The sequence below is a fragment of the Macaca fascicularis genome, chromosome 20 (genome assembly GCF_037993035.2).
Source record: "Macaca fascicularis isolate 582-1 chromosome 20, T2T-MFA8v1.1".
In the NCBI taxonomy this organism is placed as follows: Eukaryota; Metazoa; Chordata; class Mammalia; order Primates; family Cercopithecidae; genus Macaca; species Macaca fascicularis.
Genome location: NC_088394.1, coordinates 61,063,129 through 61,079,858, shown reverse-complemented (window position 1 = coordinate 61,079,858; position 16,730 = coordinate 61,063,129). Strand labels below are relative to the sequence as shown.

General features: G+C 42.1%; 1 protein-coding gene and 1 long non-coding RNA gene across 5 annotated transcripts in view; one reads left to right on the top strand and one right to left on the bottom strand.

The window, feature by feature from the left end:
- The window catches only part of CDH11 (cadherin 11), a 182,109-nt gene that overhangs the window by 35,601 nt on the left and 129,778 nt on the right, over positions 1-16,730 (top strand). The window contains exon 1 of one of the 4 annotated variants that reach the window (XM_065536992.1): positions 15,251-15,581. The exons of the other annotated variants lie outside the window; for them this stretch is intronic. The gene's annotated coding sequence lies outside the window, so the exon portion shown is untranslated. Of the gene's footprint in view, positions 1-15,250; positions 15,582-16,730 lie in introns of those variants that run through there. 4 annotated transcript variants of the gene reach the window in all.
- Positions 3,158-11,239, bottom strand: LOC123570530 (uncharacterized). The gene is made up of 3 exons (XR_006694788.3): positions 11,029-11,239; positions 7,494-7,555; positions 3,158-7,380 (listed from the first exon to the last, which is right to left on the bottom strand). It is a non-coding gene; the product is annotated as an uncharacterized lncRNA (long non-coding RNA).

Sequence of the window (16,730 nt, the reverse complement as noted above, 5' to 3'; positions counted from 1 at the left end):
CATGTTTCCTACAAATTAACTCAATTACATAGTCCCCTGAATTGCAGCAAACATTTCTTATACAGAGCCACTTGCATATTCTCTGTGGTAGCTGACACTTCATAATTCCTAAGGGAAGGCCTAAAGAATTAGACTAAATTCCCTGGATTCAGAAAGAAAGGGAAAAGGATTAAGATGTTGAAATTGCTCAGGCTCTGCTGCTATCATTGTTGGAGGAAGCAATACCTGTGTCAGGTGCAAAATGTAATAGTTCTGATTACCTACTACCTGTCATCTGGGACATTTCCAATTCACACTTAACTCCGAAGTCGGCTGCATATCGAAAGATTCCAGGGCGTGCTGGCCTAAGGCTTTCTTTCATCTCAAATGATACCATGTTTTTCTTCTCATTTAATATTCACTCTGAAGGTCCTAAAGTCAAATATTTGACTTAGATGTTTCCATGAAAGCAATTTTAAAATACATTTTATTTTACTATCTGTTCTGGAATATCTAAGAGTCTATAATTTTGTATAATGTCCAATCTCTATACCATAACCTGGTCTTCAGAGTGGGGGTTGTGGGACCTGTTGCCTTTCTTGCTGTGGGACTTGTGTTTGTTTTATGAGGGTTTTATAAAAGGTAGTCTGTAGACCATCTGCTTCAACATTACCTGGGAAACTCGTTTCAAAGGAAGCTTCTAGGGCTCTAACCCTGGCCTTCTGTAACTGGGAGTGAACTCTGAGACGCTGCATTTGTAACCAGCTTCCAGGTGACTGTGAAGCTACCTGAAGCTTGAGAAGTGCCAGATTAACTATTTTCTGTTTTCGGAGAGATTTCACCCATGCTCTCTCATTCTGTACATCATAACAGCTTTCTTTACGGGAAGGTGCCTTCATACTCACAAAGGGTGAATAAACATTCTAACATCACAGAGACAACAGAGGCGGATCTAGATGTAGCTTTCACAGTGTGCTTCCTGGGCCAGCAGTTTCAATATCATCTGAGGATATGTTAAGAATCCTTTTTCTCGAGCTCACCCTCATACTTTCTGAATCAAGAACACTTGAGGTGACTTTAAAGAGCCATGCAAGTGACTCTGATGATCTGTAAAGTTTGAGAACCATTGGTATACCTAGTGTATGGTTTTACAGCATCCTGGTACTAGCTGCATACCACTATGTATTTAAATTATCTACGTTACCAATTTCTGTAAAGGGTTAGACAGTTGTTAACTTCAGATCCCAATTTCTTTTAGAGAATATCAAGGACTGAAAGCTCCAGAAGATATTTTAGAATCAATGCCATTGACAAATGATGCCTTTAAAACAGGGAATGGTTCTTCCAGGAAGGTAATGGTCTGGACTCTTAAAAGCAATATCAAAATAGCACCACGAGACCCACTGGGTTTTAAATTAGATAACAGACTTCTAAGTTAAAGCTAGTTGAGTTGAATCTTGGTTTTGACATTTACTAGCTGTGAAGCTTTTCAAAAAGCTAAAGAATATCTGGGAGAATTACTTTTCATACCTGAAAAAGAGTATAATGATAGTACCTTCCTTTCACATGGCGATTTTGAACATTACATGAGGTAGTGAATGAAAGTGCTTTGCTGAGGATCTGGTAATAAGAAAATGCCCAAAGAATGTTATAAGGCATGTAACCACATATATGCATTGCGGTTTCCTCACTCTTAGTTCCCTCATTTTAAATTTTGAGTAATTATAGTGTCTAAAAGTAGTGAGTTTCAGTAAAAAGCAGAACCGAGTGGATCTCTGTAGCAATAGAATCTACAGTCTATCCTATGAAAGATGAAAGAATTCAGACCAATCAATCTACCTGTATCTCCAGCCTCTAGGACTAATTTTGGCACATGTTAAGTACTTGAATAAATGTGTGAGTAATTAATCAATAGCTGCGTTTTACAAAAGGGGTGCTTTTCAGAGTTCAGTTATATACATTATTTGGCTAATACTCCCAACGATTCCACAAGGTAGGTATAATTATACTGATTTCATTTTACAGAGGAGGAACCTCAAGCTTGTGGAGATGGAATGAGTTGACTAAGGTGGAATGGGGCAGCAACACAGGTTATCTGACACAGGGATCCTGTGCTTAATTACTCTTCTATCATCCTTTAACTACTATGCAGCTTTGGCTGGTAATCTCTAGCAATAAGCAGCAGGGGCAAGAAAGGTTAGAAATAATTTTTTAAGGCTGAGGTGGTGGCTCATGCCTGTAATGCCAGCATTTTGGGAGGCTGAGGCGGACAGAGAACCTGAGGTCAAGAGTTCAAAACCAGCCTGCCCAACGTGGCGAAACCCTGTCTTTACTGAAAATACAAAAAATTAGCCAGGCATGGTCGTGGGTGCCTGTAATCCCAGCTACTCGGGAGGCTGAGGCAGGAGAATTGCTTGAACCCGGGAGGTGGAGGTTGCTGTGAGTTGAGGTCATGCCACTGCACTCCAAACTAGACAAGAGCAAAGCTCCGTCTCAAAGTAATAATAATAATAATAATAATTTTTAAGCACCTGTGTATAGGACAGAAAAAGAAATTATGCATTAGGTTGAATCTGCAATATATTTTTGTGAATTCAGTAGCTAGAAGTTAATTAACCAAAGTGGGAAGAGAAGGCTTTTTATTTTGTGGTTAATATTTTAAACTATGTTCTTCTCAGATATTATACGAAAACATATGTAAAGCACTTGTGTAGCTGAATGCATTATTGCAAGGTAAATACTCTTAAACCACTTCTGTGAGGATCTAAAATCTTGTCAGATGCCTCCCCAAGGGCATCACTCCGCACAAAGATGACCACTATTCTCACTCATATGATTCCCTCCTTGTTGTTAATGTGTGTGTGCGTTCCCAAACACTACAGCTTAATTTTGCCATTTTAAATTTTTTTAATCTTTAGATAGGTGGCGGCTTCTTCTTCCTCTTCTTCCTCCTCTTCCTCCTCCTCCTCCTCTTCTTCCTCTTCTTCTTCCTCCTCCTCCTCTTCCTCTTCCTCTTCTTCTTCTCCTTCTTCTCCTTTTTCTCCTTCTTCTCCTTCTTCTTCTTTTTTTCTCTTTTTGACAGAATCTTGCTCTGTCACCCAGGCTGAAGTGCAATGGTTTAATTTTGGCTCACTGCAACCTCCACCTCCTGGGCTCAAGCAGTCCTCCCATCTCAGCCTCCCAAGTAGCTAGGACTACAGGCATGTACCCCCATGTGCAACTAATGTTTCCCTGGGCAGGTCTCCAACTCCTGGGCTCAAACGATCCTCCCACCTCGGCCTCCCAAAGTGCTGGGTTTAGAGACATGAGCCATCACACTTGGCCTTAGATAGACCTTTTAAGTTTATTTTCATCTGTAAATTATCCTATCATCCTATGTCATTGAAGAAATGAAATAATTTATTTCATAATACAAGGTTTCTCAACTTCAGCACTTATTGGCATTTTGAGCAGGACAATTCTTGACTGTGGGAGACTGTCGTGTACATTGTGGGATGTTTAGGAGCATCCCTGGTATCTACTCATCAGATGCCAGCAGCACCTCCTCTTCAGTCGTGACAAGGGAAATCCTCTCCAGAACTTACCAAATGTCTTCTGGAAACTAAAATTGCTCTGATTGAAAAGCTCTGCTGTGTTTTCTCTCTGTCCTGTTAATTTTCTGAAAATTGGATCTTGGATGAGTCTTAGTCTGATTCAGATTCAATTTTTAAATTTATTTTATTTTTTGCTAAGACTACTCCCTAGGTGGTATGGGGACTTCCCTCTGGAGGCACATAATGTTGGTAATTTCTCTTGTGATGTCAGCCACCCCTGATGTCTGACGCTTAGATCCTTTATGAGGGAGTTGCAAAATGCTGACATTCCAATTCTGTCATCCCTTGGTCAATGACTTGTCAGAATATCTGTGTCAAGGTGTGTCTTGCCTCAGCAATGATTTGTTTGCCAGGATGGCTTGAATGGGAAAGGTCCGATGCAAGTTGGCCCATTTTTCTTTTCCAGGCTATCTTTTACCTAGTAGCCAGTCTTCCCCATTTTTGCTATTTGGACACACTCTTCTTGGCTTTGAAGAAGCAACTTATCAAAAGAGACAGGACCAGTGTGGCCCTCCTGGCCCATCTCTGCCTGGAGTCAATCACTCCTATGCTCTCCTGGCTCAATGCCACTTACCATGTCAGGCACAATAATGTGCTCTCACGTCCTTCTTTCCCACTAGTCAGCGGGTAAAGCAAGGCTGCCTCACTCTTCTTTGCATCCCCACTGCATAGATTGGAACCAGGCAGCCTGACACCTGCGGAAGAGTGCAGGCTTTGCAGGGAGACAAACCTGGATCCAAATTCCAAATCTGAAAAGGAGCTGGTGGCTAATTCAAGTGAGGCACTCAAACTTTCTGCATTTCAGTGTCTTCATTGTCAAAATAGAAAAAAAAAAAATCATTTCTCTCACAGTTACTTTTAAGGGTCAAGTCGTTTGGAAACAGTGTTCATGGGATTCCTACTCAATATACACTTCAGGTATTCTTTCCTATTTTAAGAGTAGCTTCTATTTACCCACTCACCATGTGCCAAGCCCTACTACATAAAACCCTTGTGTGGCTTCTCGTGTGAGCCCCCTGCTGCGCCCACAGCCTATTACAGGTAAAGCATCAATGTCATAGGTAAATGATGCCTTTGAAACAGGTAATGGTCCTACCAGGAAGGTAATGGTTTGGGCTGTTAAAAGCAACATCAAAATAGGTAAAGAAAATGAGGCTTACCGAAGTTAGATATCTTTTCCTAAATTTCCAAGCTGATGTGGGTTGACTCCGCACTTGAACTCAGACCTTCCTAATGGCAAAATTCACTATATATCTTGCCTTTAATTGGGTGTTACACCGTGAATAAATGAATGAATGACTAAACTAATAGATATAAGAAGACGATACTAGGAGTTTATTAGCAAATAATTCTTTCCTCCCAGACTGTCCTTTTTTTACTGGGAAGTCAGTTGAATCTGGAGCTTACATTTTACACATGGGTTGAGGCTATAGTGACCAGTCAGAGAAAGCCCCGACTTCAGTGTGGACTTCTGAGGGAGGAGGAATGCCAAGTGTCCAGTCTGACTTCTGCTACTGGTTGGCAGTGTGGTTTGTATAAGCCTCATGTATGCTCAGACACTGCTTCGTACTTGTTTCTAACCAGCTGTTCACCCTCCTATGATGAGGGGCTCACAGGGTCACCCAGTCTGATGGTCAGCACAGTGCCCTGGCAAGGGCTGGATCCCAGCCTTTTCCTCTGTCCTCTGCTATTACCTGTTAAAGTGTGAGCTTTCTATTTGACACCTGGGCAGACCGAGCTCAGCTGAGCCCTGACCTGACTAGATGTCAGGGTGCTACTGGCAGGAATTTAAACTCCCTCAGCCCAGGGAGCCAGACTGTCCTGGAAAAGAATGTAGGTGGGCAAGCAGCTTTGTGCTTTACTCCAGGGGTTAGGAATCTCCTGTCCATGGCCTCTGGGAAGGAATTCATTCAGGTGGGAAGATGAGAGCCCGTTAGGCAGCCCCTGGAAAGGGAAGCCGCAGCACTGGGGCAGCAGTGGCCCTGTGCAGGGTCTGGAGGACTCAGTCCTCAGCACCTTCTTTCCCCTCTGCTTCCCCTCCCCCAAGGACATGTAATGTGACTTCGCATAAATTTCCTTGAATTCATGCTGTGTTCACACTACAAATCACGTCTATGTTTGCAACAAAAATTAATTTCAGGACACCTTAAGATACAATATAGCTGTTTGATACATTTTATTTTAGAATGTATTCAGAATGAAAGTTTTTGAGTGATGTGATCCCTTTATGGTTTGGAAGATAAAATGAAAACAAAACTCAGGTTCTCTTGGGGGGTGTTCAAGCCTTTGATCCTGACAGATAACATTATACTTTGGTAGACAACCAAAGTAGACCCCCATTTTGATAGGGCTGTATTACATGGTAGATGCTCTTTACCTTCCCTGTGCGGGTCATTGTTTGATTGCCATTGCACTGAATGGCTCATCTGTGGAATATGTTTATCTATCAATATTTCATACCAATATTCAGAACATGTAATTTGATGGATCAATTTAGGTATTTAAGAGATATATTGAGGTACAGAATTTAGACAGACATATGCATGTAGTATTATCCATTATTAAATGTATCAACATATATAAATTATTAAAATGTTAATTTTGATATATGAAAGCAAATGATTTGAGAGGTAGCTTTTACTAGTATGATACAATAAAATACAATACAATTTGGCAAGGATTTATTGAATGATGATTATATTCCAGGCACGACCATTGCATAAATATGCCAGAGATACAAAGATGAATAAAGAAAGAAACCTTTCTTAATGAAGATCATGATGCATCAAGAATCTAAGCATGTGAAGAAACAACCACAAAGGCAGGGAAAAGAATGGACAAATTAAACTACTAGCTCAAAAATATCATGAGCAAAATGATGACTAGAGAACAAATCTGCAAAATCTCAAACCAAATGAAGAGGTATTTTAATACTTGAATACAGAGCTCTTGCAAATGAATTAGAAATACCATTGCTCCCATGGAAAGTAGGGGAAGCAGCTAACAATACAATTAACCAAAATTATATGCGTGACTATACCCACATACACATACATGTACATGTGTTCACATAAAAAATTCGACTGTGTTACTAATCAAAGAAACATATTCAAGCAATGCATTTATCCCTTTAAAAATTTTGTTATTGTTATTGTGATGGGATGGGGGATTATAATGAGCATTTTAAAAATAATACTGGTATGTTTGTTAATTAAAACATCTCTTCCGGAAAATAATCTGAAATATGTACATAGAGGTTTAAAAGTTTTACCTCTTTTGACCCAGTGATTTCACTTCTAAGCACCCGTTCTAAAGGAATAAGCAAGAATGAAGACAGAGATTAATGCACAATTAGTGTTTTTGCATTTGTACTTATAATAGGAAAATGTGAAAACTACTGAGTACTCTAGTAGTAGGGGTTGAATGGTTATGTAGTTTACTGTACATCGGACAAGCAATTATGCAGGTATTAGCGGCAGAGCTCCCAGAGACTTCTCAGTAGAAATGCATGAAAATGCTCAGGGTTTATATTAAGTCAGGTACAACAGAAGAAGAAAAATCTCAATTGCATTTAAAAATAGAAAAAAATAGTGTAAGGAAATGTTTATTTTCTCATCTATACATTTTATTTTCTAAAATTTTGACACTAAGTCTGCATTATCTGATAATTAAAAAAAATATCAAGAGGTAAAACTTAAAAATTATATGGATAATCATAATGCAATTTGAGCTGAGACTTGTGCGACGAAAACAGATGTTTCCAGGAGATTGATGAGTTAATGTCACTTGATGAAACAGGCAGGGAAAGCTAGAGAAAAGAGATGAATTTGTAAAGACCAAGGCATAATTTGCCCGGTTAGACAAGAAAGCAAGGGGGTTTCAAGAGCATAGGTTATGCAAATGACAGAAGCATAAACATACCTGACATGTTCAAGGAGTGAAATTGATCTGGTGTGACTGGGGCACATGCTCTGCAGGGTCAACTGAATCGAGAAAGGTGAAGAGGAACAAGGCTGTGAGAAGCTTTTCATTCTCAGGCCATACTAAAGAGTTTAAGCATTAAAACCTAATCCTAGAGAATCGGAGACACAGCAGAATGCTGACTGGAACACACACACACACACATGCATATACACATGCACATGCATACACAATAGTGTAAGGTAAATTTTATTGTAAGAATCAACGTGAAAACATACATTTAAATGTGTGTACAAATCCTTTTAAAAAACATTTTGAGAAAAAACATTGTTTTTTTATAATAAAATGCAAAGCAAACCATGATAGAAAAAAATCCTTTTAAAAATAATATTTCCCCTCAACTCCTTTTTGTCCTTCAATGCTTTCTGCCCTGAAATAGTTCTGTCATAGAGGTTTTCTTGGTCAGCCACCCTGTAGCAAGTGTTCTATCCCATCTGTCTACTAGTAGTCACTACTTAGATTGCAAACTTTGTGCAGAGAGGAGCTCCATTGTATATGCCATTGCGTCCCTCACACCTGGTTCATAGGACATGCTCATTAATAGTTCCTTCTGAATGGGTTTTCCAATGCCTTGCATATGAAAGGCTTTGTCAAAATTCATGAGGCGGACCTTGCTAATGACTCAGGCCACTTTTAGCTTAGGAATCAACACTGCATATTAGGCTGGGGTAATTTCACTTTTCACATCCAAGTTGGTGTTTATTTTTAAATTATTGTTAAGCTTGGAGACAAAAACAGCTGGACTATACATTGCTTACAGCCAGTCAGCCGGCATCCCCAGGTTCTGCCAAATTCCCTAAATGACATTAGTTGCACATGGTTCTCTCAGTTTTCTCCCCTGTGAAATGAAGATCTGGAGTCCGCCTGGGTTCCTGATTCCAGGAGCCTCCCACAGGAATCTCTATTGCTTACCTGCCTTGTGATTTCTAGTGCCTCATTCAGCAGAAAACAGCACCTGATAAATGCTTGATGACTTATTGATCAAAAAAATGTCTATTAGACTAGAATTTTTTATATTTTGAGATGGGTTACACTGTCCTATGAAGTTTCTGGAAAGTCCTGGAAAAAAAAAATCAGCTTCTTGCAGTGTGATGGAGATTGTATTCAACGATATTTTTAATTTGGGAGACCATGGTTTTCTTTGGGGGCTCTCTATAATGCTATTGGGGGAATGATATAATATGAAGTAATGTCTTTGCTGATGCTAATTCTAAAGCTTTCCTGTCACTACGGGGATATCACATATGTCTGATGTCACCAGAAGCACGAATGTATCACATGTCTCAAGCAAAAGGCAGAACGTTTGAGCTCGGTAAACACAGACACACTCATTCACTAGCAGGGATTTGTAAACTGTTTTTCTACACATGGAAATAGCAGCAGGAGGGCAAAAAACTGTAAAGTCTTATAGCCAGACACCATCACAGATTGAGCTCTTGAAATTCCACTATCAGTGTCAGGGAGGTTTCTCTGAGTTTTCCATGTTGTCAAAATATATGAAAGAAATATCCTGCAGAATTAACAGAGCATGCGATTATTTGCTTTCAGTGGTAATGCACCTTGGCATAGTGGGGGAGGGTAAGGATTGCTAGAGCAAGTGAGTATAGTTCACAAATCAGAGGATCAACCTAATTGCCACCCTCTACTTCAGAAACACTTAACCGTCTCTGTATTTCCACATCTGTGAATGAAGTCAATGCCGGTGTTAAGACACAGAGCCTACAAATGCATTTCTGGCTACCATTAATTGAAGGGAAAATATTTGAGAAGAGTCTTCTTTATCTTTGATATGAAAAAGTAAGAGGCAGCAAAGTCTTAGAGATGAACAGAACAGCAAAATATAGGACGTTAAATCTGTTTTATATGTTCCACCAAATATTTGCGAGACTTGATACTTCTGAGTCTTATAGCGGCGTAATGATGTAATATTTAATTTAACAGGATTTCCCTTGTGAAGCATATTGTGTTGATTGTAAAACCTGTATGGTTCCTTATAAGGTACCTATAGTTCACCTTTTCACTGTCTTGACTACAGGGAACGTGGTAAGATCCTGTGTAGGTGAGATGTGATACAGCATTTGTTAACTTCTCTTTTTTCTCAGTTGCCATTTCATTTTTGCATTTGAGTACACATTTATAGTTAAACTAGGCAATACACTCATTTCCATGGTTATTAGTTATTCTCTTTACGTCACAGTTTCACTCTTCTGCACATGTGTCTCACAATAAGATATTTTTTTTTTCCCGCAGCTGTGAAAGGAAGCTACACACCATTGAGGAGCTTCTACATCATGCCAGGCTATGCGCACTAGTATCTCATTTTATCCACATGTAATCATCCGTAAAGATGCTTATGCTTATTTTTTTTTTCTCCAGTAAGAAAACTGACATCTAGCCGGGCGCGGTGGCTCACGCCTGTAATCCCAGCACTTTGGGAGGCCGAGATGGGCGGATCACGATGTCAGGGATCGAGACCATCCTGAATAACATGGTGAAACCCCGTCTCTACTAAAAATACAAAAATTAGCCGGGCGCGGTGGCGGGCGCCTGTAGTCCCAGCCACACGGGAGGCTGAGGCAGGAGAATGGCATGAACCCGGGAGGCGGAGCTTGCAGTGAGTGGAGATCGCGCCACTGCACTCCAGCCTGGGAGACAGAGCGAGACTCCGTCTCAAAAAAAAAAAAAAAAAGAAAAAGAAAAGAAAACTGACATCTAAAGAGATCAAGTGAGTTTCAGGCGTTCATATGTCAGCATGGCAGAGCCAGAAGTTAGACATGCAGGTATCTTTACTATTTTGTGACCTTTGCAAAAGCACCGAAAGCCAATAGGATTTTTCTTTTTGTCTCTTGGAAATAATAAGATGCAGTGGAAAGTGTATGGGATGCCCAGTCAGGCCAGTCTGGGTATCCTTTATACTCCTGATATGCCCTCGGTGGCTTTTAGGAAGTTACCAAACTCTCTTGAGCCTCAGTTGCCCCTGAGAAAAATGGGGTTGACCAAAGCTCCCTGCTTCAGTGTCTCAGATTAGAAATACCATGTGCTAAGAATATGTGGCACATACACACCATGGAATACTAGGCAGCCATTAAAAAGGATGAGTTGATGTCCTTTGCAGGGACATGGATGAAGCTGGAAACCATCATTCTCAGGAAATTAACACCAGAGCAGAAAACCAAGCACCACATGTTCTCACTCATAAGTGGGAGCTGAACGACAAGGACACATGGACACAGGGAGGGGAACATCACACACTGGGGCTTGTGGGGGTCTGGGGGGCTAGGGGAGGAATAGGATTAGGAGAAATACCTAGCGTAGATGACAGGTTTGTGGGTGCAGCAAACTACCGTGGCACGTGTATACCTATGTAAGAAACCTGCACGTTCTGCACGTGTATCCCAGAACTTAAAGTGTTAAAAAAAAATACCATGTGCTTCTAGGATGGGCTGGATCAAAGGGAGCCCACACTTATTTCTACCTTTGTCTCCACCCAGTCTCCTTTTCTTCAGGCCATGAGACATCTCTGAGGTTATTGATGGATGCTGCTGGTGGAGGAGCAGCTCAGTGAGCCTGAGGGAGGGAGGATTTTTTTTTTTTTTCTTATTTGGTTTGTCGGTATCACCCTGTAAAAGAAAAGAACAACCAAAGAAGCAAAGGCAGTTATGCCTTTCAAGCTTAGATGCAGGAATTGGAGGAGGAGTTTGTGGGAGATAAATCAAAGAAAATTGACTAGAATAGATACAAATGAAATTTAAGTTTAACAAGTGCCGGAGTGGTGAGGCAGGATGTGGGCTCCTCTTGCTGAGGTGCACAATTACTGCACATCAAGGGGGCCGGCTTGTTGGCAAACTCTCAAGGCACAGGTGCACTCATTTCATTCTACTGGGACTGCAGCTCACAGCCCCTCCCAGAGGCAGAACTCTAGGTAGTCAGTGAATGCTGCCTCCTTCTTACTACACATGCTCACATCCTTTATCAAAAAGAATAGGTACTGTGTATTAGACTCTGCCCATAAGTCAGGTGTAAGGTATATCAGGCATTTGATTCCATTCAACATCGTCATCTTGACGGTAGCCCTAAGAAGAAAACACGATCATTTGTATGTTATGGATGAGAAAACTTGGTCAGAGAGGTTCAACAACTTCCCTGGGGTCACACAGCTATTTGGGAGAGAGTTGGTGTATCCAATACCATGTTGTCTACGCTCGCCGTGCAATAGCACCTTGTCTAGCGGTGGCATCCTGGGAGCATTAGGATTTGCCTGCTTCATCAGAGGAGATAAATCTTCAGAGCTGTTTTGCTTGTTAGCGACAGAGTCTCCTGAAATACGCTCTGACTATCCTGTGAATGCCAGTGATTCAAAGATCCTTGCCAAAGGATCATCATAAATCCTGCTTAGACAGAGAAATCCCTAATGGAAGAAGGGTTCTTTGCAGTGTCCCACAGCCTTGAGCATTAGTGTGGAGAAGAGGACAATTTGCAACAATGCTTGAGTGAGTGTCAAGAGGCCTATTTACATGGTCAGGGACACAGATGGTCCCGTAAGTAGGATTTGATGAAGAGAGCCCCCTCATCCCACATGGAGACAGGGAAACAGGCTTTAGGACAGTGTTGTCTGAAAGGCCACTGCCACATGCAGAGTCCTCTAATCCTCTGCCTGAGTGGCTCTGTTTCTTTCAGAGACAAGAAAGCTTGTCGGACATTCTGTCCCCCAGCATGGTGACAATTAAAGGCACGACTGAGAACCATTCCTTTCAGACCTACTTTTCCCCCATTTTTCCCTATCCCAGTCTGGCTGGCAGACCAGGATGGGAGTGCACACCCCCAAATGGTGGAATGATGAGCAGACCACCAGCCATGCAAGCCTTTCCTTCCATGAATTCAGCCTGCTTATGTTTGCCAGGGTGTACTATGTGTAGGACACAGTGCCGTGTTCTAGAGAGTGTAAGATTTGAGAGAGGAGGAGGAAGTCTGTGTGTGTGTGCACGTGTGTGTGTGTGCCTGTGTGTTTGGTAATTTCCAAGTATATACACTTTAATAGAGAATATTAACCATTTCTTCCACCTAAGGATGTAAGATGATTTAATACTTCTTTTACAATGTTTTCATTGTTCTGCATAATAATTAGGAAGAAGTTAAAGAGGACAATACTATTTTGAATATGGGTCTTTATCACTACTCAAACTCTTTCTTTTTCTTTCAGTTGTTCTTATTTGTTATTTTTCTCTCTCCCCTCCTCTTCTCTATCTCTGTCTGTCTGTCTCTGTGCACACGCGCATATTCTGGGGGGAAGATACGGGCTTGGAAATAGGGAAAATTACACACAAGGGTACATCCATAGGAACTTGTCATAAATGTTCCAGTTCTTGGGTGCTTTCTTGGGACTTTGGAAAAAGTCATGCCATTGTTCACATATTGTGTGTGTGTATATATATGAATTATCTTACAGCAACAATCCTATAAGGCAGGCACTACTGGGATCCCATTCTATGTAGAGAAACTAAGGTTCAGAGAAGCTAAGCCACTTGCCGGGGGGTTGCACAGCTACCAAATGTTGGAGCCTGGGTGTGAACCCTGAGTTTTTAAATCCAAAACTCTAAACTCTTGCTCTTCCCTGCAGTTTTACTGAAGGGCAGTGACAGACAGTTAATTCGGGTATATCGAGCCTGCACTGTTCTATTACTCTTAGCAGCAATGTGTCCCCTTTGGAGCCTGGGTGTTTTGCACAGCTCTGTCCTCTGTGGCATTCCTAGCCCTGCCTCCGTAGCCATTCAAAAGAATAAGGGAATGAAAGTTAAATGAACTCCCCAAAGGGCAGTCACCAGGAGGCAACAGGTATTTGCTTTATTCTATTTGTTTGATTTAGAACAAAACAAAACAACAAATGTTCCCCGCCTCTGGGTCCAAGGACTTATCCACAGCTTTAACAACAGCCATGAATAATGAAAGAGTTTCCAAGTTGTCTGAAAACAACCATGACATCAAAAAAACAACCAAATGAAACTCAGGTGTTTACTTCCGCTCCCCATTCTCCAAGCATCTCCTTTCTCCAAGGCTTCGCTTCTCCTAGTGCTGTCTGTGGACCAGTGGTGTCCTCACCGCCATCACCTGGGCACTTGTTAGGCAGGACCTGGACCTCATCCCTTTTCCCAGACCTGCTGGAGTAGAGTCTGCATTTTAATAAGGTCCCCAAGTGTACATTACAGTGACAGAAGCACACTCCGAAGAAAGAGGAGGACTTACCTCCCACCCAGGGCCAGGTCTAGTTTCGTATGAGTGAGCCCAGGGTCCAAAATTTAAGAGGGTGCCAAAAAAAGGAGTAATTATCAAAAGCAGTATATTAAGAATGAAGGCCAAGTGTGGTGGCTCATGCCTGTAACATCCCAGCACTTTGAGAGGCCAAGGCAGGTGGATCACTTGAGGCCAGGAGTTTGAAACCAGCCTGGCCAACATGGTGAAATCTCGTCTCTACTAAAGTTATAAAAAGTTAGCTGCGTGTGTTGGCTCATACCTGTAATCCCAGCTACTCAGGAGGCTGAGGCATGAGAATCACATGAAGAGGCAGAGGTTGTAGTGAACCGAGATCATGCCATTTTACTCCAGCTTGGGTGGAAGGGGGGGACTCTGTCTCAGATTAATTAATTAATTAATTAATTAAATAAAAATGGAACTAGATAATTGCAGTCTTCTCCCTTCTGGATTTTTAGGGGAGAGGGCAGGGAAAGCTGATGGGGTCTAGGTTTCTTGTTTTCTCTAAATATTCTGAATTTTCAGCAAGTGAAATTACATTGAGTTGTTTCCATTTTGGTCCACATACTTAGATATTATTGGATTTTCAATAACTGTGGTTAGATACAAAAAAATGTAGCATTGTAACCTAAGCATTTATTCTGCAAGGTCAGTTCAAATGGCCAACATAGATCACACTAATGATCACGATAATGATCAAGGTAGGTAGCCCTTATTAAGAGCTTGCTATGTGCTAAGTGCATTGTGTGAATTAACTTAATTTTTATAGGAAACCCCACATGAGAGGCATGCTCTAATCTCCATTTTAGCAGTGAGGTGATGGATGTTTGCAGAGGTTGGGTAGCTGATTTAAAGTTATCCAGCTAGAGACTAGAACAGGTAGGATCAGGCAACTTGCCCAGAGCCCACTCTCGTTACTGCTTTACAATATACAATAGCGTAAAATAAATGTAAATTGTATTTAAAGTTCTAAAGCAATTTTATGCATCCTTTTCTTCAATATACAAGTATTTCACTGCTAAGTGTGTTTCTGAAAAATCTACCCCTTTAGATTTTTAAGTTAAAAATGCTCCCTAAAACAATAAGAGTAATAGATAGATGATGGCACTTACTTTTTAAAAATGTCCATAACATTTTGGCTGCCAATTAAAAAAAAAAATTGGACAAGAAGATGCTGTTAGTTCAAGGGAAGACAAAGAGTTCGAGGTCCTCCCTTTTGGATTGGGACCCTCCCGTGGGCTGGGGGTACCATGAGCCTGGTGGGCACGATGTGATCCTGCCTCTGCCTGACTTGGCTTCTTCTCTGCCTGTTTTGTAGCAACCACTGCACTTGCCTTTCTTGCCTGTGTCTGTGTGGGTCTCATTAGCAGTGGGTGTGTGTCTCACCACAGTGGCTCATTCACGGGGCTGCTGGCAGTGCCAGGAATCAGGAGCCGCCTCTCCGTCTGTCCAGAACAAAGCTGGGCTGAGCCCTCTCACGGTCCTGTGGCCCTTGGTCTCCCCACATGAGGTGTCCCGAGATTGAAGAGAGAAGGTGCCTCCTGGCGATGGCATTGCCAAGGCTGGAATCTGCCTCTCAAGGAAGTCCCTCGGTGGCCAGCTGCTGCGCCGTGACCTTCGTGGTGGTGGAGTGAGTAGGCACTGGAATCAATACGCCTGGCCTCTCCATCTGCCAGCCTGAATGCAGGTGCCAGTTACTACTGCCCGGCACGGACGAGGGACGGGAACGGTGGCGCATAGATCCCGGCAAACGGGATTGGCTTTTGTGGACACAAGCTTGAGGTTGGCAGTGCCGTTTTATTTATGTCCTGTCCCTGCTGTAACAGGGGCCGCCTCTGTACGGCCTTCGCTCTCTCTGTACTTTCGGCTCGGGTCGCGATCTTCCTTTGATTCGGGGTTTGTTTTTATTCCAGCCCGGTTGCTGCTGCCAGAGCCATGGCTCAACGGCTTGGCCTGGACTGGTGATCCGCATGTCAGGAGTTTCCAAAAGTTTGTTCCGGTCTATCTTTGAGAGAAATAGCATGGACTGGATCCCATCGCCAGATTGTGGTGTCTGGGGACACGTGCTTGGGGCACTATTTCCATCTTCTGTCTTTGTCTGGTCTCCTCCTCATTAAATCTTCCTGGGTCTGTGGAGCTGACTACCAATTGGTGCCTGACCTAGTTACAGAGAGCCAGTCCGTAGCCCCTTACTCATCATCAGAAATGGATCATAACGGTTTGTTCATTGTGATGCAAAGTGGGCTCTGCTATTTTAGAGTCATTTCTCCCTTTTTGGAGTTTGTGCATGGGGGTGTATGTGCATGTATTTATGCATGCATGTGTGTATGCACACGTTTGTGTGTGTGTGTTTGTGTGTGTGTGTGTTGGGCAGCTGCCTAAATGAAGCTGGCATTTTCCGTTGCTATGTGGGGACTCTGCTTTTGGAAAACACTTCTGCGGCGTTGTATGGAATCCTTAACAGGCTTGCTTGTTTCCCTGCCTTGACCTCCTTTCGTTTTCCACTGGGAGCACTTTCTCTTGAGCACAGGTTCTCACATTTTCTGCTCATGGTGTCAGCTCTGTGGCCACTCTTCTGCCAAAGGGCACCAGGGAGTTCCTCAAAGGACCTTTTGAACTGTTTGTTCAATGAATGAAGAGTTCAGTCGGACAGTGACGAGGACAGCACACACCTCTGATTGGTCCCTGCCTCAGAATTGCTGGGCATGACTCATGCATTTGGCTTTTGCCTCTGCTGATCTCACAAGCCGTGTGGGAGGCTGGGGTTTTTTTCAGCATCTCCCAGAGTCTGTGACCTTTTCATCACCATTTTGCCTTGCATTTTGAAAAATACTCTCCCTGAACAAACTGTGTTTATAAAGTAACAACCAACTGCTTTTCCTATTTTTAATTATTCATTTATACCTATTTTCCAATCAGAGTTTCTAATCA